Here is a 16,920-nt window from a genome sequence, read left to right as displayed (position 1 = left end):
CTTGCATCACTCGTCCTAGGCAACGAGGTACAACTGGACGACGTTCCCTAGCCTGGGTAAGTGCGGACAGACATACAAAACAAACAACAGATATGTCAGCAAGCCGAGTCAGAACCAGGATGTCGCTAAAGTACAAAAGGATAATCAAAGAGAAGTCAAGTCCACGCCAGAGGTCAAACCAGGAGAAGCCAATAAATGCAGGGAGCAACCGGGGACGAAGTCGGGAACGGAGTCAGGAATCTAGCCGCATGTCATGCTGAACAAATTCACGAAGAGACTGAATTCACAGGCAACCTGTGGCCAGCAGGCTGCCTGTTAAATAGTGGAGAAGAAGAGTCATGTGACGTGGCCAGCGTCACATGACTCATTCTCCTGAATCCAGCCAAGCACCAAGTGATCAGCTCGACCCTCAGGCTTACCGCAGTTGCCATGGATGCCAAGGACACTGACTGCGCCAAGGGAATATGCGCGGCCAGATCCTCCCCGTCCCTCATTGCTGTGGAGATGAGGGTATAGCGCACATCCTTGCTCCGTATGAACCGCAGAGCGCTGACGGCGATGAATCGGGGGAACCTGCCGTCGGCGCCCGTGACAGTATGCCTATACAGTAGTGGAGATCCTCTTGATGTTTTTAATTTTTTAATTTTTATTTTTTAGCTTTTAAATTAGCTGAAGATTTGGCTTAACACGCTTAGTATCATGCCAGGCTTGTTTTTCTTTTTTTTCTTTTTTTTTGTAGGCAAACAGCATAGGACTTCTGTCAGTGGAAACTGAAATGCCAGGATGGCTGACATACTGAAATTACATAGGAAGCAGAGACGAGGCGCCGAGTACATGACAGTGTTGCATAACTTGTTATTGTTCCTTGACAATGATGCTGTTTACTGTATATTGTCAGCATGTGTGTGTGTTTTTACCAGGTTCATGTTTTTCTGTCAGCATTCTAAATGGAAAGGATGACAGGCTCTGTACTTCTCCGGTAATCCCCTTTGTCAGAAAGCCCGAAGGAAAATGCCTTTTTGCTTCCTTTTTTTTTTTCTTTTTCCACACAGCTTAACCTCTTTCTGGCTTTTCCGGCACGAGGCATATCATCAGTTTTCAATCTTACTGCAGCCATTACGTGTGACATCTTTTATCAAAGCAAAAAAATACAATAAAAGATCCACTTGTTTTTAAATTGTTGACAGGCTAAAGTGTGTGGGCATTAAACAACGCAATCCATAATACATTTGCTTCAGACGTGGTGCTCAGTCCGTTCGTGTCACAAGAACAGCAGACAAACTAGACTCTTGGGGATGCCAGGCATAATTGAGTCACGGAGTCTTTCAGAACACAGAGTACAAAGACGGCGGTTGCTTTTCCGCACCTTGCCGTATCTCAGCACAGTCCTCTATCTCTGCTCCACTGATGAATTTACACCAGCTCGTCTAGATCAGTGTTTTCTCTATTTAACAGATGTTTCGCTGCTCTGCACATATGTTACAATAATAAAAGATTAAATAATACAAAATGCTGCAAATCCTAATTTATTTATTTTTTCAATCGGTGAACATTTGCTGAATCCATTATTTCCTTATTTGCTGTATAAATAAGGAATCTACGTTTTGATAATGAGCCATATTATCATACAAAAACAAACTGACAACATAAACAGATGCAATATGCCCCTCTACCACAGCTACCCAAAAGCATCTGCCTCAAGAGTAACAGCCTTCTCTATCTGAACCACAATACCAGGCTGGCCTTGCATCGTATGGTCAGACAGCATACAGTCGTGGCTAAAAGTTTTGAGACTAACCCAAATTTTAGTTTTACAAACTTTGCTGCTTTGGTGTTTTAAGGTCTTTTTGTCAGATATTTATTTTCATACTATTTTTTAACTTATACAGGGAGTGCAGAATTATTAGGCAAGTTGGATTTTTGAGGATTAATTTTATTATTGAACAACAACCATGTTCTCAATGAACCCAAAAAACTCATTAATATCAAAGCTGAATATTTTTGGAAGTAGTTTTTAGTTTGTTTTTAGTTTTAGCTATTTTAGGGGGATATCTGTGTGTGCAGGTGACTATTACTGTGCATAATTATTAGGCAACTTAACAAAAAACAAATATATACCCATTTCAATTATTTATTTTTACCAGTGAAACCAATATAACATCTCAACATTCACAAATATACATTTCTGACATTCAAAAACAAAACAAAAACAAATCAGTGACCAATATAGCCACCTTTCTTTGCAAGGACACTCAAAAGCCTGCCATCCATGGATTCTGTCAGTGTTTTGATCTGTTCACCATCAACATTGCGTGCAGCAGCAACCACAGCCTCCCAGACACTGTTCAGAGAGGTGTACTGTTTTCCCTCCTTGTAAATCTCACATTTGATGATGGACCACAGGTTCTCAATGGGGTTCAGATCAGGTGAACAAGGAGGCCATGTCATTAGATTTTCTTCTTTTATACCCTTTCTTGCCAGCCACGCTGTGGAGTACTTGGACGCGTGTGATGGAGCATTGTCCTGCATGAAAATCATGTTTTTCTTGAAGGATGCAGACTTCTTCCTGTACCACTGCTTGAAGAAGGTGTCTTCCAGAAACTGGCAGTAGGACTGGGAGTTGAGCTTGACTCCATCCTCAACCCGAAAAGGCCCCACAAGCTCATCTTTGATGATACCAGCCCAAACCAGTACTCCACCTCCACCTTGCTGGCGTCTGAGTCGGACTGGAGCTCTCTGCCCTTTACCAATCCAGCCACGGGCCCATCCATCTGGCCCATCAAGACTCACTCTCATTTCATCAGTCCATAAAACCTTAGAAAAATCAGTTTCGAGATATTTCTTGGCCCAGTCTTGACGTTTCAGCTTGTGTGTCTTGTTCAGTGGTGGTCGTCTTTCAGCCTTTTTTACCTTGGCCATGTCTCTGAGTATTGCACACCTTGTGCTTTTGGGCACTCCAGTGATGTTGCAGCTCTGAAATATGGCCAAACTGGTGGCAAGTGGCATCTTGGCAGCTGCACGCTTGACTTTTCTCAGTTCATGGGAAGTTATTTTGTGCTTTGGTTTTTCCACACGCTTCTTGCGACCCTGTTGACTATTTTGAATGAAACGCTTGATTGTTCGATGATCACGCTTCAGAAGCTTTGCAATTTTAAGAGTGCTGCATCCCTCTGCAAGATATCTCACTATTTTTGACTTTTCTGAGCCTGTCAAGTCCTTCTTTTGAGCCATTTTGCCAAAGGAAAGGAAGTTGCCTAATAATTATGCACACCTGATATAGGGTGTGGATGTCATTAGACCACACCCTTTCTCATTACAGAGATGCACATCACCTAATATTCTTAATTGGTAGTAGGCTTTCGAGCCTATACAGCTTGGAGTAAGACAACATGCATAAAGAGGATGATGTGGTCAAAATACTCATTTGTCTAATAATTCTGCACTCCCTGTATTAGCAAATACATCAAGTTTAGGCCTCATGCATACGGCCGTTGTTTTGATCCGCATCCGAGCCGCAGTTTTGGCGGCTCGTATGCGGACCCATTCACTTTAATGGGGCTGCAAAAGATGCGGACAGCACTCTGTATGCTGTCCGCATCCGTTGCTCCGTTCCGTGGTCCCCCCAAAAAAATATAACCTGTCCTATTCTTGTCTGCGTTTTGCGGACAAGAATAGGCAAGAATAGGCAGTTATATCAAAGACTGTCCGTGCCATTCTGCAAATTGTGGAATGCACACGGACGCAATCTGTGTTGTGCGGATCCATTATTTGCGGACCGCAAAGCACACAACGGTCATGTGCCTTATACAGAGGTAAAATTTCTGATGTTGACCCATCTTTTTCAACACTTCTCTAATTCACCCTGACTTTCTAGATATCATCTTCTGGGCCAAATCATCACTGATGGCAACCCATTCTTGCCTAATAATTGCTTGGAATTTACCATAAGTTCTGTGTTTTTATTTGTCCACCAGCTTTTTGAGGATAGACCAAAGGTTCACAATTGGATTGGAATCTGTGAAGTTTCCTGACCATGGATCCAAAATGTCAATGGTTTGTTCACCAAGCCACTTGGTTATCACTTTTGACTTTTGCCAAGATTCCTATCATGCTGGAAAAAGCATTGTTCATCATCATATTACTGAATTGTTAGGAGAAGTTTCTCTTGGTGGATGTTTTGCAGCAGAATCAATAAAGTGGTACTTCAGCAACTGCACCACCAGCAACTTGGCCAGGTGGGTATTAATTATATTGGTTGGTTTTGACTTTGCTTCCTCTGCGGTGGAATATTTGCTATACGGTATAGTATGTCAAACCATGGACTTTGTTTTCACAAAGAACTATAGACAATCTCATATAATTTACAGTGTAAAATTGAAACCTATAGGTATTTATTCCAAAATTTAGGCTATTTCATGTATACCTGCTCCCCATGCTTGGTTCAGGCTCTATAAGTCCACTGCTGTCTTTATTGTGTTTTAGTCCCTGCATGTAAATGGGAATCGCATGCCCCTCAGTAGGGGCATATATAAATAGCGACCACATGTGCCTATGTAAGCAATGACAGTCCGCACCAGTGATTTGTCTCCAAGCGGCATGTCACTGCAGCCACGTGCTGCTTGTGGGACACATCGCCACTGTGGCAAGTCATTGACCATGTGACCTCTGTCCATGCCAGAAGTTTACATTTTACAGTTTACATATGGTGACTGAACCACTGTGAAGAGAGTCATGGACCCACAGATTCACAAATCAGCATTGGAGAGCAGGTAAGTAGGCTTCCCCTGATATGTTATGCTGAGTGGGGTTAATAAAATAAAAAAATAAAAACATATTGAAGTTAAGAAACCTCTTTAACAAGTCCTCAATAAAGGTGTGTGTGTGTGTGGGGGGGGGGGGGGGGGGCATTTCCTTATAAGATGTAACAAACATATAAACATATCCAGATTTTCCTTTAGCCGCCAGAAGTATATGTTGTATATTCCCTGGATTGGGCATGATTGATCACAAAATTGTCAACTGTTGTGATTGAAGCCTAACAGGACATGACATACCAATTACATAATGTGCAATTGCAGTTACAGAGATTAATGGAGTTTCCATTGAGAGGATTATAAATGTCTGGCAGAATATCCTGTGCAAACATGACTGACAGCTACTGATATTAGTGGCACAGCAAGATATTTTTACTATTTATTTCTCCAGTTTTTGGCGATATTCTAAAACAATCGTTTTACAAGCCTTTAATGCGCACTGACACCTCAGATAATGTTTGTTTAGATCCTATTTAAAGGCTTGTCCCAATGTTAAAACGTATTCCCAATCCAAAGGATAAAGAAGTGTCTCATTAATGAGGTTTTGATCCATGGGACCCCCACCAATCACGAGATTGAGAATCCTGTGTCTGCTCAATGAATGGAGCAGTGATTGGCCATGCGTGCTACCTCCCCACTGATTCTTTATGGGACTGCTGGAGAACCGTGCTTGGCTATCTCTGCCGGTCCCATAAACAATTTGCGGTACCATTTCATTCATGCGGGAAGACACAAGACCACCATTCTCATGAATGGTGGGTGTCCATGGATGGACTGGGAACTTAAAATTGCCCCGGAAAAAAATAACTAAAAGTGGACCCATGTTGTAGGTAGGTCCAAATTGACAGAATGTGTGGCAACACAAGTAGGGAAGGACAACAAAAGTATGTGGGGCTAGCAATACTGTAGTGCTGCACAAAATACCACCCCAGCAGAACCAAATATAATTGTGCTGCATAAAACACTGCCTCAGAAGAACCAAATACCACAGTGCAGTACAAAATACTGCCACCCTTGCCGCAATATTCAACTGTATCATCTCCCTGAGGATGATGATACAGTTGAATTTAGGAGAGCAGTTGTAGCTGCCAGCCAAATACATGAGTACTTTATGATCCTAGCATTCAACGGAACCTGTCACCATGAAAATGCTAAATAATCTGCAGGGATCATGTTATAGAACAGGAGGGGCTAAGCAGATTTGTATATTGTTTTACAGGGAAAGTCAATATAACTTGTATTTCATTCATTTAGATTCCTGCTCATTCTGGTCTTTGAAGTCAAGGAGGAGGTCCGATCAGTGATTGACAGATATCTCTGTACAGTCATAAAGGGGAGGCTGTCAATCACTGATAGGACCACTTCATTGACTTTACAGCCCAGGATAAGTCTTTTTCCATAAAAATGTATATAAACATGCTCAGCTCCTCCTGCTCTATAATTTTCTGCTTTCAGCTCAGGCACCATGTTTAACATGACAGGTTCCCTTTAATTAAGGGCTCATTCACACGACCGTGGTTTGGTTCTGCATCCGATCCGCATTTTTTGTGGCTCAGGTGGAGACCCATTCACTTCAATGGGGCTGCAAAAGATGTGGATAGCACTCAGTGTGCTGTACGCATCCATTGCTCCATTCCCTGGCCCACACATTTTGTGGACAAGAATAGGCATTTCCTAAAGGGCCATCCGTTCCGTTCTGCAAATTACGGAAGGCACACAGGCGGTATTCGTGTTTTGTGTGTCTGCAATTCGCAGACCGCAAAACTTGGCACTGTCGTGTGAAGAAGCCCTAAAGCTGAGAGCTTTGGATGCAGCCAGCGGCCACTGTGCATCATCCACTGGGGATTTTCCCTGTAGGTTCTATGGCCAGTCCGCCAGGTGTTCCAGAAGTCAGACTCCACTAATCAGACACTTCCCTGCTCTGTGGATAGGGGACAAGTTTAAATCTTGGGACAATACCTTTAAATGTGATAAAAATGAATAGTATATATGTGCATTAAAGGTCTTTAAATATGGCCAAAAATGTGCACCTGTACAGATTTTAGTTCATATTGGCCATTGCAGTCATTCAAGCTGGTCAAACATGTTCAATGACAACGGGAGAGTCATTTATGAAACAGAAATACGCCTAATTCAGGCGTATTTCTGGTGCAGATTGAAGTGCAAAGGTCCTTTGGGCCTCAATCTGCGACTTCTCCCCACTCATATCAGGTCTAAAAAAGTGGGGGTAGCGTGAGCGGGAAGGGGACGGGTTGGAAGGTCTGTCTCATTTAAGGAAGCTGTCCTATATTTAGAAGCAGCGGTGGATCTGTCGAAGTTATGAAAGGCCAGCGCCTCTTTATAACACCAGAAGATACACCACTAGGTATAGGGGTTATTAAGACCGGTGTCTAAAACTCTGGTCTTAATAAATGTGTTCCAAAGTCTCTCAAAGTTTTTCTTTAATGGAAAGATTGTTCGTTGATCCTGTACTTCCCAGTCAAGGATGGTCTATCATAGTTGGATTGTACGTTGTAAAATTTCACCCAATGAATGTTCACTATGGTTTAAATCATTCATTGTGTAAGACCACCTTCAGTTGCTGATTTCCTTGAAAATCCTTCAAGGGGTTGTCCAGGGAAAATAAATTATCTTTAAAATCACTCCGCATTGTGTAAAAAAGGCATATTCACCGCACTGATCCACTTTTCTCCCGTTCCATGGTATCCTGGTAACTTCCTGTTCTTTCATTTCTACTGCAGATAGGATGTCCTAACACAGAGACATGAGACTGATGTAGCCAATCACTGGTGAAGTTCTAGCCACTGATCTACAGTCTCACTTGCTGCACTTAGATGGTCCGACTGCCTCATTAATATTACCGTTTTCCCACACACACAGTGTAGCAGCAGTACAGGATATGGCAGCTTCATCCCATTCGGTGAATAAGACAAACTACCTGGAAAGTGTCAATGGACTGAGGCAAATATTGAAAAAGCTGCCCCATCACGCAAGCGCCCAAGCTCCCTCAACATCTTATTGACAAGATTTGAAACGCAAAACTTTCTTCGCCATGTGTCTATGAAATCTTCCCCTTAATTATGAATGTTCTGAGACTATGACCTGTCGGACTTTTACAGAAAAAAACATGGGTGCTGGTGGTCTTCATTGCCATACTTACCAACATTGTTGCTGGTAAATTCGGAATATGTAAGACCCCTGTGAAACGTTGCAAACCCAACTGGCAACACCCACTTATGGGTGGGGATTAACTATGCCCTGTCCGTTTTGGGCCTGGGACAGGCCGAATTTACTAGGACTGTCTCTAAAAATTAGAGACAGTGCCTGCAAATTCGGGACTGTTAGCAGTTATGCATTGCAAGTCCTTCTTAACTTCTAAAGACTGCCCGCAGAGCTGTATTATCCCCCACTGGTGTCTTTTGTTTGGCACTTACCCAAACAGATAAGGTAACTGTCTAGTAAATGAAAAAAGAAAGAAAAAATTGGGTCACAAGCTGTAAAGCTAAGCCATACATCATTGAGGAGGGAATCACACTTTATTATACTTGGCTCATTTCAAATGCATATGACCACTTGAACCCTTCCATTGTGAATCAGTATGGTATTTCACTTCCATTCCAGAGATTCTTCCTGCCTTTCATATTTTACATTATGAGATCCTAGATTGCGTGTTTGACAATAATTACCAGCTGATTAGTCTATGTAAAAGTCACATTACAGGCACAGTCACTGGCTTAATAGATAATATTGACTTTGAAGACGTATAGGATTCTGTAATTACCGGGGAGTCTAATTTAATTTCATAATGTTTGAACAGGAGACGACATCCCACAGTCCAGAGACAAGCTGCCGCTCTGCATTGCAGGTGCAAGTATTCCTGTTTGACCAACTTTTTCTGTATATCGGAATTAACCCTAAATGGATTTTATGAACATATTTTTTTCTTCTGTACTGACAATCCCCTGCCATATTTTAGCACTATAAAGAATACCTAGAAACTTTAATATAGTGTTACTATAATTGAGCAGTATACAGTTTACTAATCAAAATGTACCAGACTTCTGTTGCAATGAGTTGGCTGTTTGTACAGTGAAGGAGACCACTGCATTGGTACATGCAATGATCTCCTTCACAGTATGAGAATGAGGGATCACTATTGCGATTACTCGTCCCCATACAGAATCATTGTTTCTGAGCAGCAGATCGCTGTTTAGACAGCACAAGCTGCTGCCCAGTAGAGATGTCGCGAACATAAAATTTTCAGTTCGCGAACGGCAAACGCGAATTTCCGCAAATGTTCGCAAACGGGCGAACCGGGTGAACCGCCATTGACTTCAATGGGCAGGCGAATTTTAAAACCCACAGGGGCTCTTTCTGGCCACAATAGTGATGGAAAGGTTGTTTCAAGGGGACTAACACCTGGACTGTGTCATGCCAGAGGGGGATCCATGGCAAAACTCCTATGTAAAATTACATAGTTGACACAGAGTGGGGTTTTAATCCATAAAGGGAATAAATCACCTAACATTCCTAAATTGTTTGGAATAACGTGCTTTAAAACATCAGGTATGATGTTGTATCGATCAGGTAGTGTAACGGTTACACCCGCTTCACAGTGACAAACTCCCTGTTTAACGCACCGCAAACAACCGCAAACAGTCCATTTGCACAAGGTTGGATACCAAGCTAGCCATGTCCCGTTCATTGTCCTCACTGATGTCATTGAAGGTCTCTTCCTCCACCCAGCCACGTACAACACTAAGGGTCCCCGAAAGGTGACAACAAGCCCCCTGGGACGCCTGCTGTATTTGGTCTTCCACCTACTCAAAGCCACCTTCCTCCTCTGACTCCTCTTCTTCAGACTCCTCTCTCTGCGTTGCCTCTCTCTGCGTTACCTCTCTCTGCGTTATTATAAGGTGTGTTAAGTAGTACTATTCCTATCAGTTTAATCCCTGTTAGGTCCCTTATCAGGGGACGTGTATATGGAGTCGATTTTAGGAACCGGGAGATGGAAAAAGAGGCTTGGTCGGTCCTCTTAATTCCAATCTGGGGAACTGCGCGTGCGCTGTGTAATGTACTGTGCAATCCCAATATGTGTGGTGTGTTAAGTAGTACTATTCCTATCAGCTTAATCCCTGTTACGTCCCCTATCAGGGGTCGTGTATGGAATAGATTTTAGGAACCGGGAGATGGAAAAAGATGCTTGGTTGGTCCTTATACTTACAATCTGGGGCACTGCGCGTGCAATATACTGTGCCACCAGATAGGAGTGCTGTGTTAAATAGTACTATTCCTATCAGTTTAATCCCTGTTACATCCATTATCAGGGGACGTGTATATGGAATCGATTTTAGGAACCGGGAGATGGAAAAAGATGCTTGGTCGGTCCTCCTACTTCAAATTTGGGGCACTGTGCGTGCAATCTAATGTGCCACCAGATATGAGCGGCGTGTTAAGTAGTACTATTCCTATCAGTTTAATCCCTGTTTTGTCCCCTATCAGGGGACGTGTATATTGAATTGATTTTAGGAACCGGGAGATGGAAAAAGATGCTTGGTCGGTCCTCTTAATTCAAATTTGGGGCACTGCGCGTGCGCTCTGTAATGTACTGTGCAATCCCAATATGTGTGGTGTGTTAAAGGGAACCTGTCACCCAAAAATCGCCTATTAAGCTGTTTACAGTACCTTATAGTGCTGTATAGTCGTTTCCTGATGCACTTTTTGTTAGTTTTGCAGCATGTATGCTCAGTCAGAAATCGATGTTATATTCAGCTGCTGCCCCGTGCTTCAAGTCAGGCTTGAAGTCACGGGGGCAGCGGCCTCGGCGTCTTACATGGCCCTCTCCCTGCCCCCTGCCTCTGTGACTGACAGCCGAAATCCGATTCCGGGACCGCGCTCAACGGCCGCATGCGCAGTAAAGGGCGGCAGGAGCGCGGTCCCGGCTGCCGCGCGTACTACGCGCCGTCTTACTTTCGCCGCACTGCGCATGCGCCCGACATCCTGTATCAAACGCGCCCGCGCCCGGCATCTGGGCGCGGGCGCGTTTGATACAGGATGTCGGGCGCATGCGCAGTGCGGCGAAAGTAAGACGGTGCGTAGTACGCGCGGCAGCCGGGACCGCGCTCCTGCCGCCCTTTACTGCGCATGCGGCCGTTGAGCGCGGTCCCGGAATCGGATTTCGGCTGTCAGTCACAGAGGCAGGGGGCGGGGAGAGGGCCATGTAAGACGCCGAGGCCGCTGCCCCCGTGACTTCAAGCCTGACTTGAAGCACGGGGCAGCAGCTGAATATAACATCGATTTCTGACTGAGCATACATGCTGCAAAACTAACAAAAAGTGCATCAGGAAACGACTATACAGCACTATAAGGTACTGTAAACAGCTTAATAGGCGATTTTTGGGTGACAGGTTCCCTTTAAGGCTCCTTTCACACCTGCGTTCAGGTGTCCGCTCGTGAGCTCCGTTTGAAGGGGCTCACAAGCGGCCCTGAACGCAGCCGTCTGGCCCTAATGCATTCTCAGTGGAGGCGGATCCACTGAGAATGCATCCGTCTGCCAGCGCTCAGCCTCCGCTCCGCTCAGTGAGCGGACACCTGAACGCTGCAAGCAGAGTTCGAGTGTCCGCCTGGCCGTGCGGAGGTGAGCGGATCCGTCCAGACTTATAATGGAAGTCAATGGGGACGGATCCGCTTGAAGATGACACCATATGGCTCAATCTTCAACCGGATCCGTCCCCCATTGACTTTCAATGTAAAGTCTGAATGGATCCGCTCAGGCTACTTTCACACTTAGAAATTTTTCTAAGTTATAATGCAGACGGATCTGTTCTGAACGGATGCAAACGTCTGCATTATAGGAGCGTATCCGTCTGATAAAACATCAGACAGGACTCGCTCCGAACGCTAGTGTGAAAGTAGCCTAAGTAGTACTATTCCTATCAGTTTAATCCCTGTTATGTTCACTAGTATTATTATTATTATTATAAGGTGTGTTAAGTAGTACTATTCCTATCAGTTTAATCCCTGTTGCGTCCCCTATCAGGGGACGTTTTTGGAATAGATTTTAGACAACCGCAAAGAGTTGTCAATAGTTGACACACTCATGACATAAATTGTATTCCTCTATGCGTCAATCTTGGTGTAGTGATGACTGTGTTGTGCGCACGTTTGGGAGATTGCAGGCGATGGTGTTTTTTCAAAGCCTATGGTTGTGCTGAGGTAGTTCAGTGACAGTTAAGTGACCCAGAAAACAATGATTCTGCAGTGTGGGCCCATTGTTGGCCTAGTAGGCTTTAATGATCACCTTAGATGACAAAGAAAATGTATGTTTTTTCTATGCAAAATTATCCAGCCGATCGCTTTTGGTCTGTTCACAATGAAGCAACGACCTTATCATCTGGGGTGTGCCAACATTGCCATTGCCAACACACTCATAGAAGTGGTCGCTTCATTGTGATACGCAAGCCCCTTCACCACAACAAGGTAACAATCACGAAGGGGAATTGACACATGTATGTGCCTTTTTCTTTGTTTGGTTTTTGCAGCAATAGTGCAGCACCCGAGGCCAGAAAATTTAGGCATGTACACGTGCCTGAAAAATCAGGTATTGCTGCTGTGGCAGCGGCCAGACAAATTGATGTTTCTCAGGCAGAAAGTGCCCTAAAACATTGCGGCTTGATCCCTAGTTAGTGGCGGATAAGTCACGCAAGTCATCCGGCATTCAGAGATAAAATACAGCAGCGTGTGGACCATTTTTAGCCCATACAGCAGCTCATCTCAGTCATCAGGACTTTTTTTGTCGAATGTATCGCCCACTGTCAGTCCCTTTGGGATCCATCCCTCATTCATCTTAATAAAGGTGAGGTAATCTAGACTTTCTTGACCAAGGCGACTTCTCTTCTCAGTGACAATACCTCCTGCTGCACTGAAGGTCCTTTCTGACAGGACTCTTGAAGCGGGGCAGGCCAGAAGTTCTATCGCAAATTGGGATAGCTCAGGCCACAGGTCTAGCCTGCACACCCAGTAGTTAAGGGGTTCATCGCTCCTCAGAGTGTCGATATCTGCAGTTAAGGCGAGGTAGTCTGATACCTGTCGGTCGAGTCGTTCTCTGAGGGTGCTATTATTGACAAACAAATGGATCCCACAGGAGGTTGCCACGCTAATAAATCGGACAGGAAAGGAAAAATCAGGTGGTCTCTAGGACCTTAGCGTGTTTTTGCAACCTCACCGGCAGTACGTTAAAACTAATCTTTATTGTTTTTACTAAAAAGAACATATAAGTCTAGGGATCAAACAATTAAAACTATCAGGAAGCGGTCATGAACGGGATATCAGTCTTTGTGGCTAAGATGTACTTCACTTCTTACACTAATGTGACCCTAAAAGGGTTTGGATCGCACACTTGATGCCAACATGTGTCAATTCAGAATCCCTACACAACCTTCCTGCCTAAAAACTGAAGCCTGCTTCGGCGAAACATGTTTCGCTCGGCGAAACATGTAGGGAAGCAGGCTTCAGTTTTTAGGCAGGAAGGTTGTGTAGGGATTCTGAATTGACACATGTTGGCATCAAGTGTGCGATCCAAACCCTTTTAGGGTCACATTAGTGTAAGAAGTGAAGTACATCTTAGCCACAAAGACTGATATCCCGTTCATGACCGCTTCCTGATAGTTTTAATTGTTTGATCCCTAGACTTATATGTTCTTTTTAGTAAAAACAATAAAGATTAGTTTTAACGTACTGCCGGTGAGGTTGCAAAAACACGCTAAGGTCCTAGAGACCACCTGATTTTTCCGTTCTCTGAGGGTGGACCCCGAAGGGCTGTGGCAATGCGTAAGACTTAAAAAGCTCCGCATGTCCTCCATCAACAACACGTCTGTAAAGCGTCCTGTCCTTGCCGGCGTGGTCGTGGGAGGAGGAGGATTACTTTCACCTCTTCCCCTGTTAGATTCTCGTTGTGCTGTGACATCACCCTTATACGCTGTGTAAAGCATACTTTTTAATTAATTTTGGAACTGCTGAATCCTTTCTGACTTCCGGTAATTCGGTAACATTTCAGGCACTTTCTATTTATACCGGGGGTCTAGTAGCGTGGCCACCCAGCACAGGTCGTTCTCCTTCAGCCTTTTTATACGAGGGTCCCTCAACAGGCACAACAGCATGAAAGACCCCATTTGCACAAGGTTGGATGCCGAGCTACTCATGTCCCGTTTCTCATCCTCAGTGGTCTCACTGAAGGCATGTTCTTCCCCCAGCCACATACAGCACCACGGGTACCATATAGGTGACAACGAGCACCCTGGGATGCCTGTTGTGGTTGGTCTTCCTCCTCCTACTCAAAGCCACATTCCTCCTCTGACTCCTCTTCCTCACACTCCTCTTCCAGCATTGCCGCAGGTCCAGCAAGCGATGCTGATAAGGCTGTTTCTGGTGGTGATGGTGACCACAACTCTTCCTCTTCACTCATTTACGGCCTGATCCAGCACTCTTCGCAGGGCACGCTCCAGGAAGAAAACAAATGGAATGATGTCGCTGATGGTGCCTTCGGTGCGACTAAATAGGTTTGTCACCTCCTCAAAAGGACGCATGAGCCTACAGGGATTGTGCATGAGCATCCAGTAACGTGGCAAAAAAATTCCCAGCTCCGCAGAGGCTGTCCTAGAACCCCGGTCATACAAATACTCGTTGATGGCTTTTTCTTGTTGGAGCAGGCGGTCAAACATTAGAAGTGTTAAATTCCATCTAGTCGGGCTGTCGCAAATCAAGCGCCTCACTGGCATGTTGTTTCGGCGCTAAATGTCTGAAAAGTGCGCCATGGCCGTGTAGGAACGCCTGAAATGGCCACACACTTCCCTGGCCTGCTTGAGGACATCCTGTAAGCCTGGGTACTTATGCACAAAGCGTTGTACGATCGGATTACACACATGTGCCATGCAGGGCACATGTGTCAACTTGCCCAAATTCAATGCCGCCAACAAATTGCTTCCATTGTCACACACCACTTTGCCGATCTCCAGTTGGTGCGGAGTCAGCCACTGATCCACTTGTGCGTTCAGGGCGGACAGGAGTGCTGGTCCGGTGTGACTCTCTGCTTTCAGGCAAGTCAATCCCAAGACGGCGTGACACTGTCGTATCCAGGATGTGGAGTAGCCCCTGGGGAGCTGGGGGGTGCCGTTGATGTGGAGCAAGACACAGCAGCAGAAGAGGACTCAGCCGAGGAGGTTATGGAAGAGGATGGAGTAGGAGGAGTAGAGGAGGTGGCAGCAGGCCTGCCTGCAAGTCATGGCGGTGTCACCAACTTCTCTGCAGAGCCACGCATTCCATGCTTGGCAGCCGTGAGCAGGTTTACCCAATGCACAGTGTAGGTGATATACCTGCTCTGACCGTGCTTTGCAGACCAGGTATCAGTGGTCAGATGGACCCTTGCCCCAATACTGTGTGCCAGACATGCCATGACTTCCTTTTGCACAATCAAGTACAGGTTGGGGATTGCCTTTTGTGCAAAGACATTTCGGCCGGGTACCTTCCACTGCGGTGTGCCAATAGCTACAAATTTTTTGAAGGCCTCAGACTCCACCAGCTTGTATGGTAAAAGCTGGAGGGCTAAGAGTTCAGACAAGACAGCTGTCAGATGCCGGGAAAGGGGGTAACTTTGTGACATTGGCTTCTTACGCTCAAACATGTCCTTGACAGACACCTGACTGTGGGCAGATGAGCAGGAACTGCTCAAGGCGAGAGGCGGCGTGGCGGGTGGTTGAGAGGGGGCAAGAAGGACAGCAGTAGTTGACGTGGCTGAAGATGCTGGACCAGGAGGAGGATGGTGGCTTTGAGTTTGTGTGCTGCTTTTACTCATGTGTTGATCCCATAGGCGTTTGTGATGTGAGATCATGTGCCTTCGCAAAGCATTTGTACCTAGGTGGGTGTTGGACTTCCCACGACTCAGTTTCTTTTGGCACAGGTTGCAAATGGCATCGCTGTTATCATAGGCAGACACACAAAAAAAATGCCACACTGCTGAGCTTTGCAATGACGGCATTCTTGTGGTGGCAACAGCATGCGTTGATTGACGTGCTGTGTGGCTGACCCCGGGTGCCGATACATGCTGTCTGACTGTGCCACTAGCTCCTTGCGACGACCTCACCCTGTTTCCAACTCGTCTTCTCCTCCTCTCTGTCTCCCCATCTGAACTTTCCCCCTGTTCTTCTTCTCTTCGAGCGGGCACCCACGTGACATCCACGGACACATGATCATCATCAACCGCTTTACTTGTATCTGACAACTCAGCAAAGGAAGCAGCAGGGGGTACAACATAATCATCATCACACCGTACGTCCATGTGTGTAATGCTGCCTGACTGAGACATATCCTTGTTATCTACATCCTCTTGCAATAATGGTTGCGCATCACTAATTTCTTCCAACTGATGTGTAAATAACTCCTCTGACAGATCAAGTGAAGCGGCTGTGGTGCTAGTGTTGGTGGTGGTAGCAGGCGGGCGAGTAGTAACTTGAGAGGTGCCCGAAGCTGAGCTGGAGGAGGATGGTGCGTCAAGGTTCCGAGCGGAAGCTGTAGAAGATTGGGTGTCCTGTGTTAGCCAGTCAACTATATCCTCAGAACTTTTCGAGTTCAGGGTACATGGCCTCTGAACACTGGGCATTAGTCTAGGGCCAAAGGGAATCACAGCACCACGACCACGACGGCCCCTGCAGGGTGGCCTGCCTCAGCCTGTCATTTTTTTTTAGATTAGTTAAATTGTACTATGCATGCAAGCTACTGTGACACCAGATATGAATAGCGCTGAAGTGACACTATGCACTGGCACTGGGCTTTAGACACACAAACATGTGTGTGCAACTGACTGCTAGTTATTCACAGTCAAAATTGTTGTTTTTCTTTAAATATAATCGAATGTGACACCAGATATGGATGGCGCTGAAGTGACACTATGCACTTGCACTGGGCCTTAGATGCTGTCCAGGAGGTGGGAGGGTCTGGGAGGGAGAGGTCTGCTGATGATTGGCTGGAATGTGTCTGCTGACTGTGAGGTACAGGGTCAAAGTTTATTCAATGATCATGACTAGGGGGCGGACCGAACATCGCATATGTTCAC

Source organism: Bufo gargarizans, chromosome 4, assembly GCF_014858855.1.
Source record: "Bufo gargarizans isolate SCDJY-AF-19 chromosome 4, ASM1485885v1, whole genome shotgun sequence".
Taxonomy (NCBI): Eukaryota; Metazoa; Chordata; class Amphibia; order Anura; family Bufonidae; genus Bufo; species Bufo gargarizans.
The sequence above is the reverse complement of the archived record's forward strand: the minus strand, read 5'-3'. Positions refer to the sequence as shown.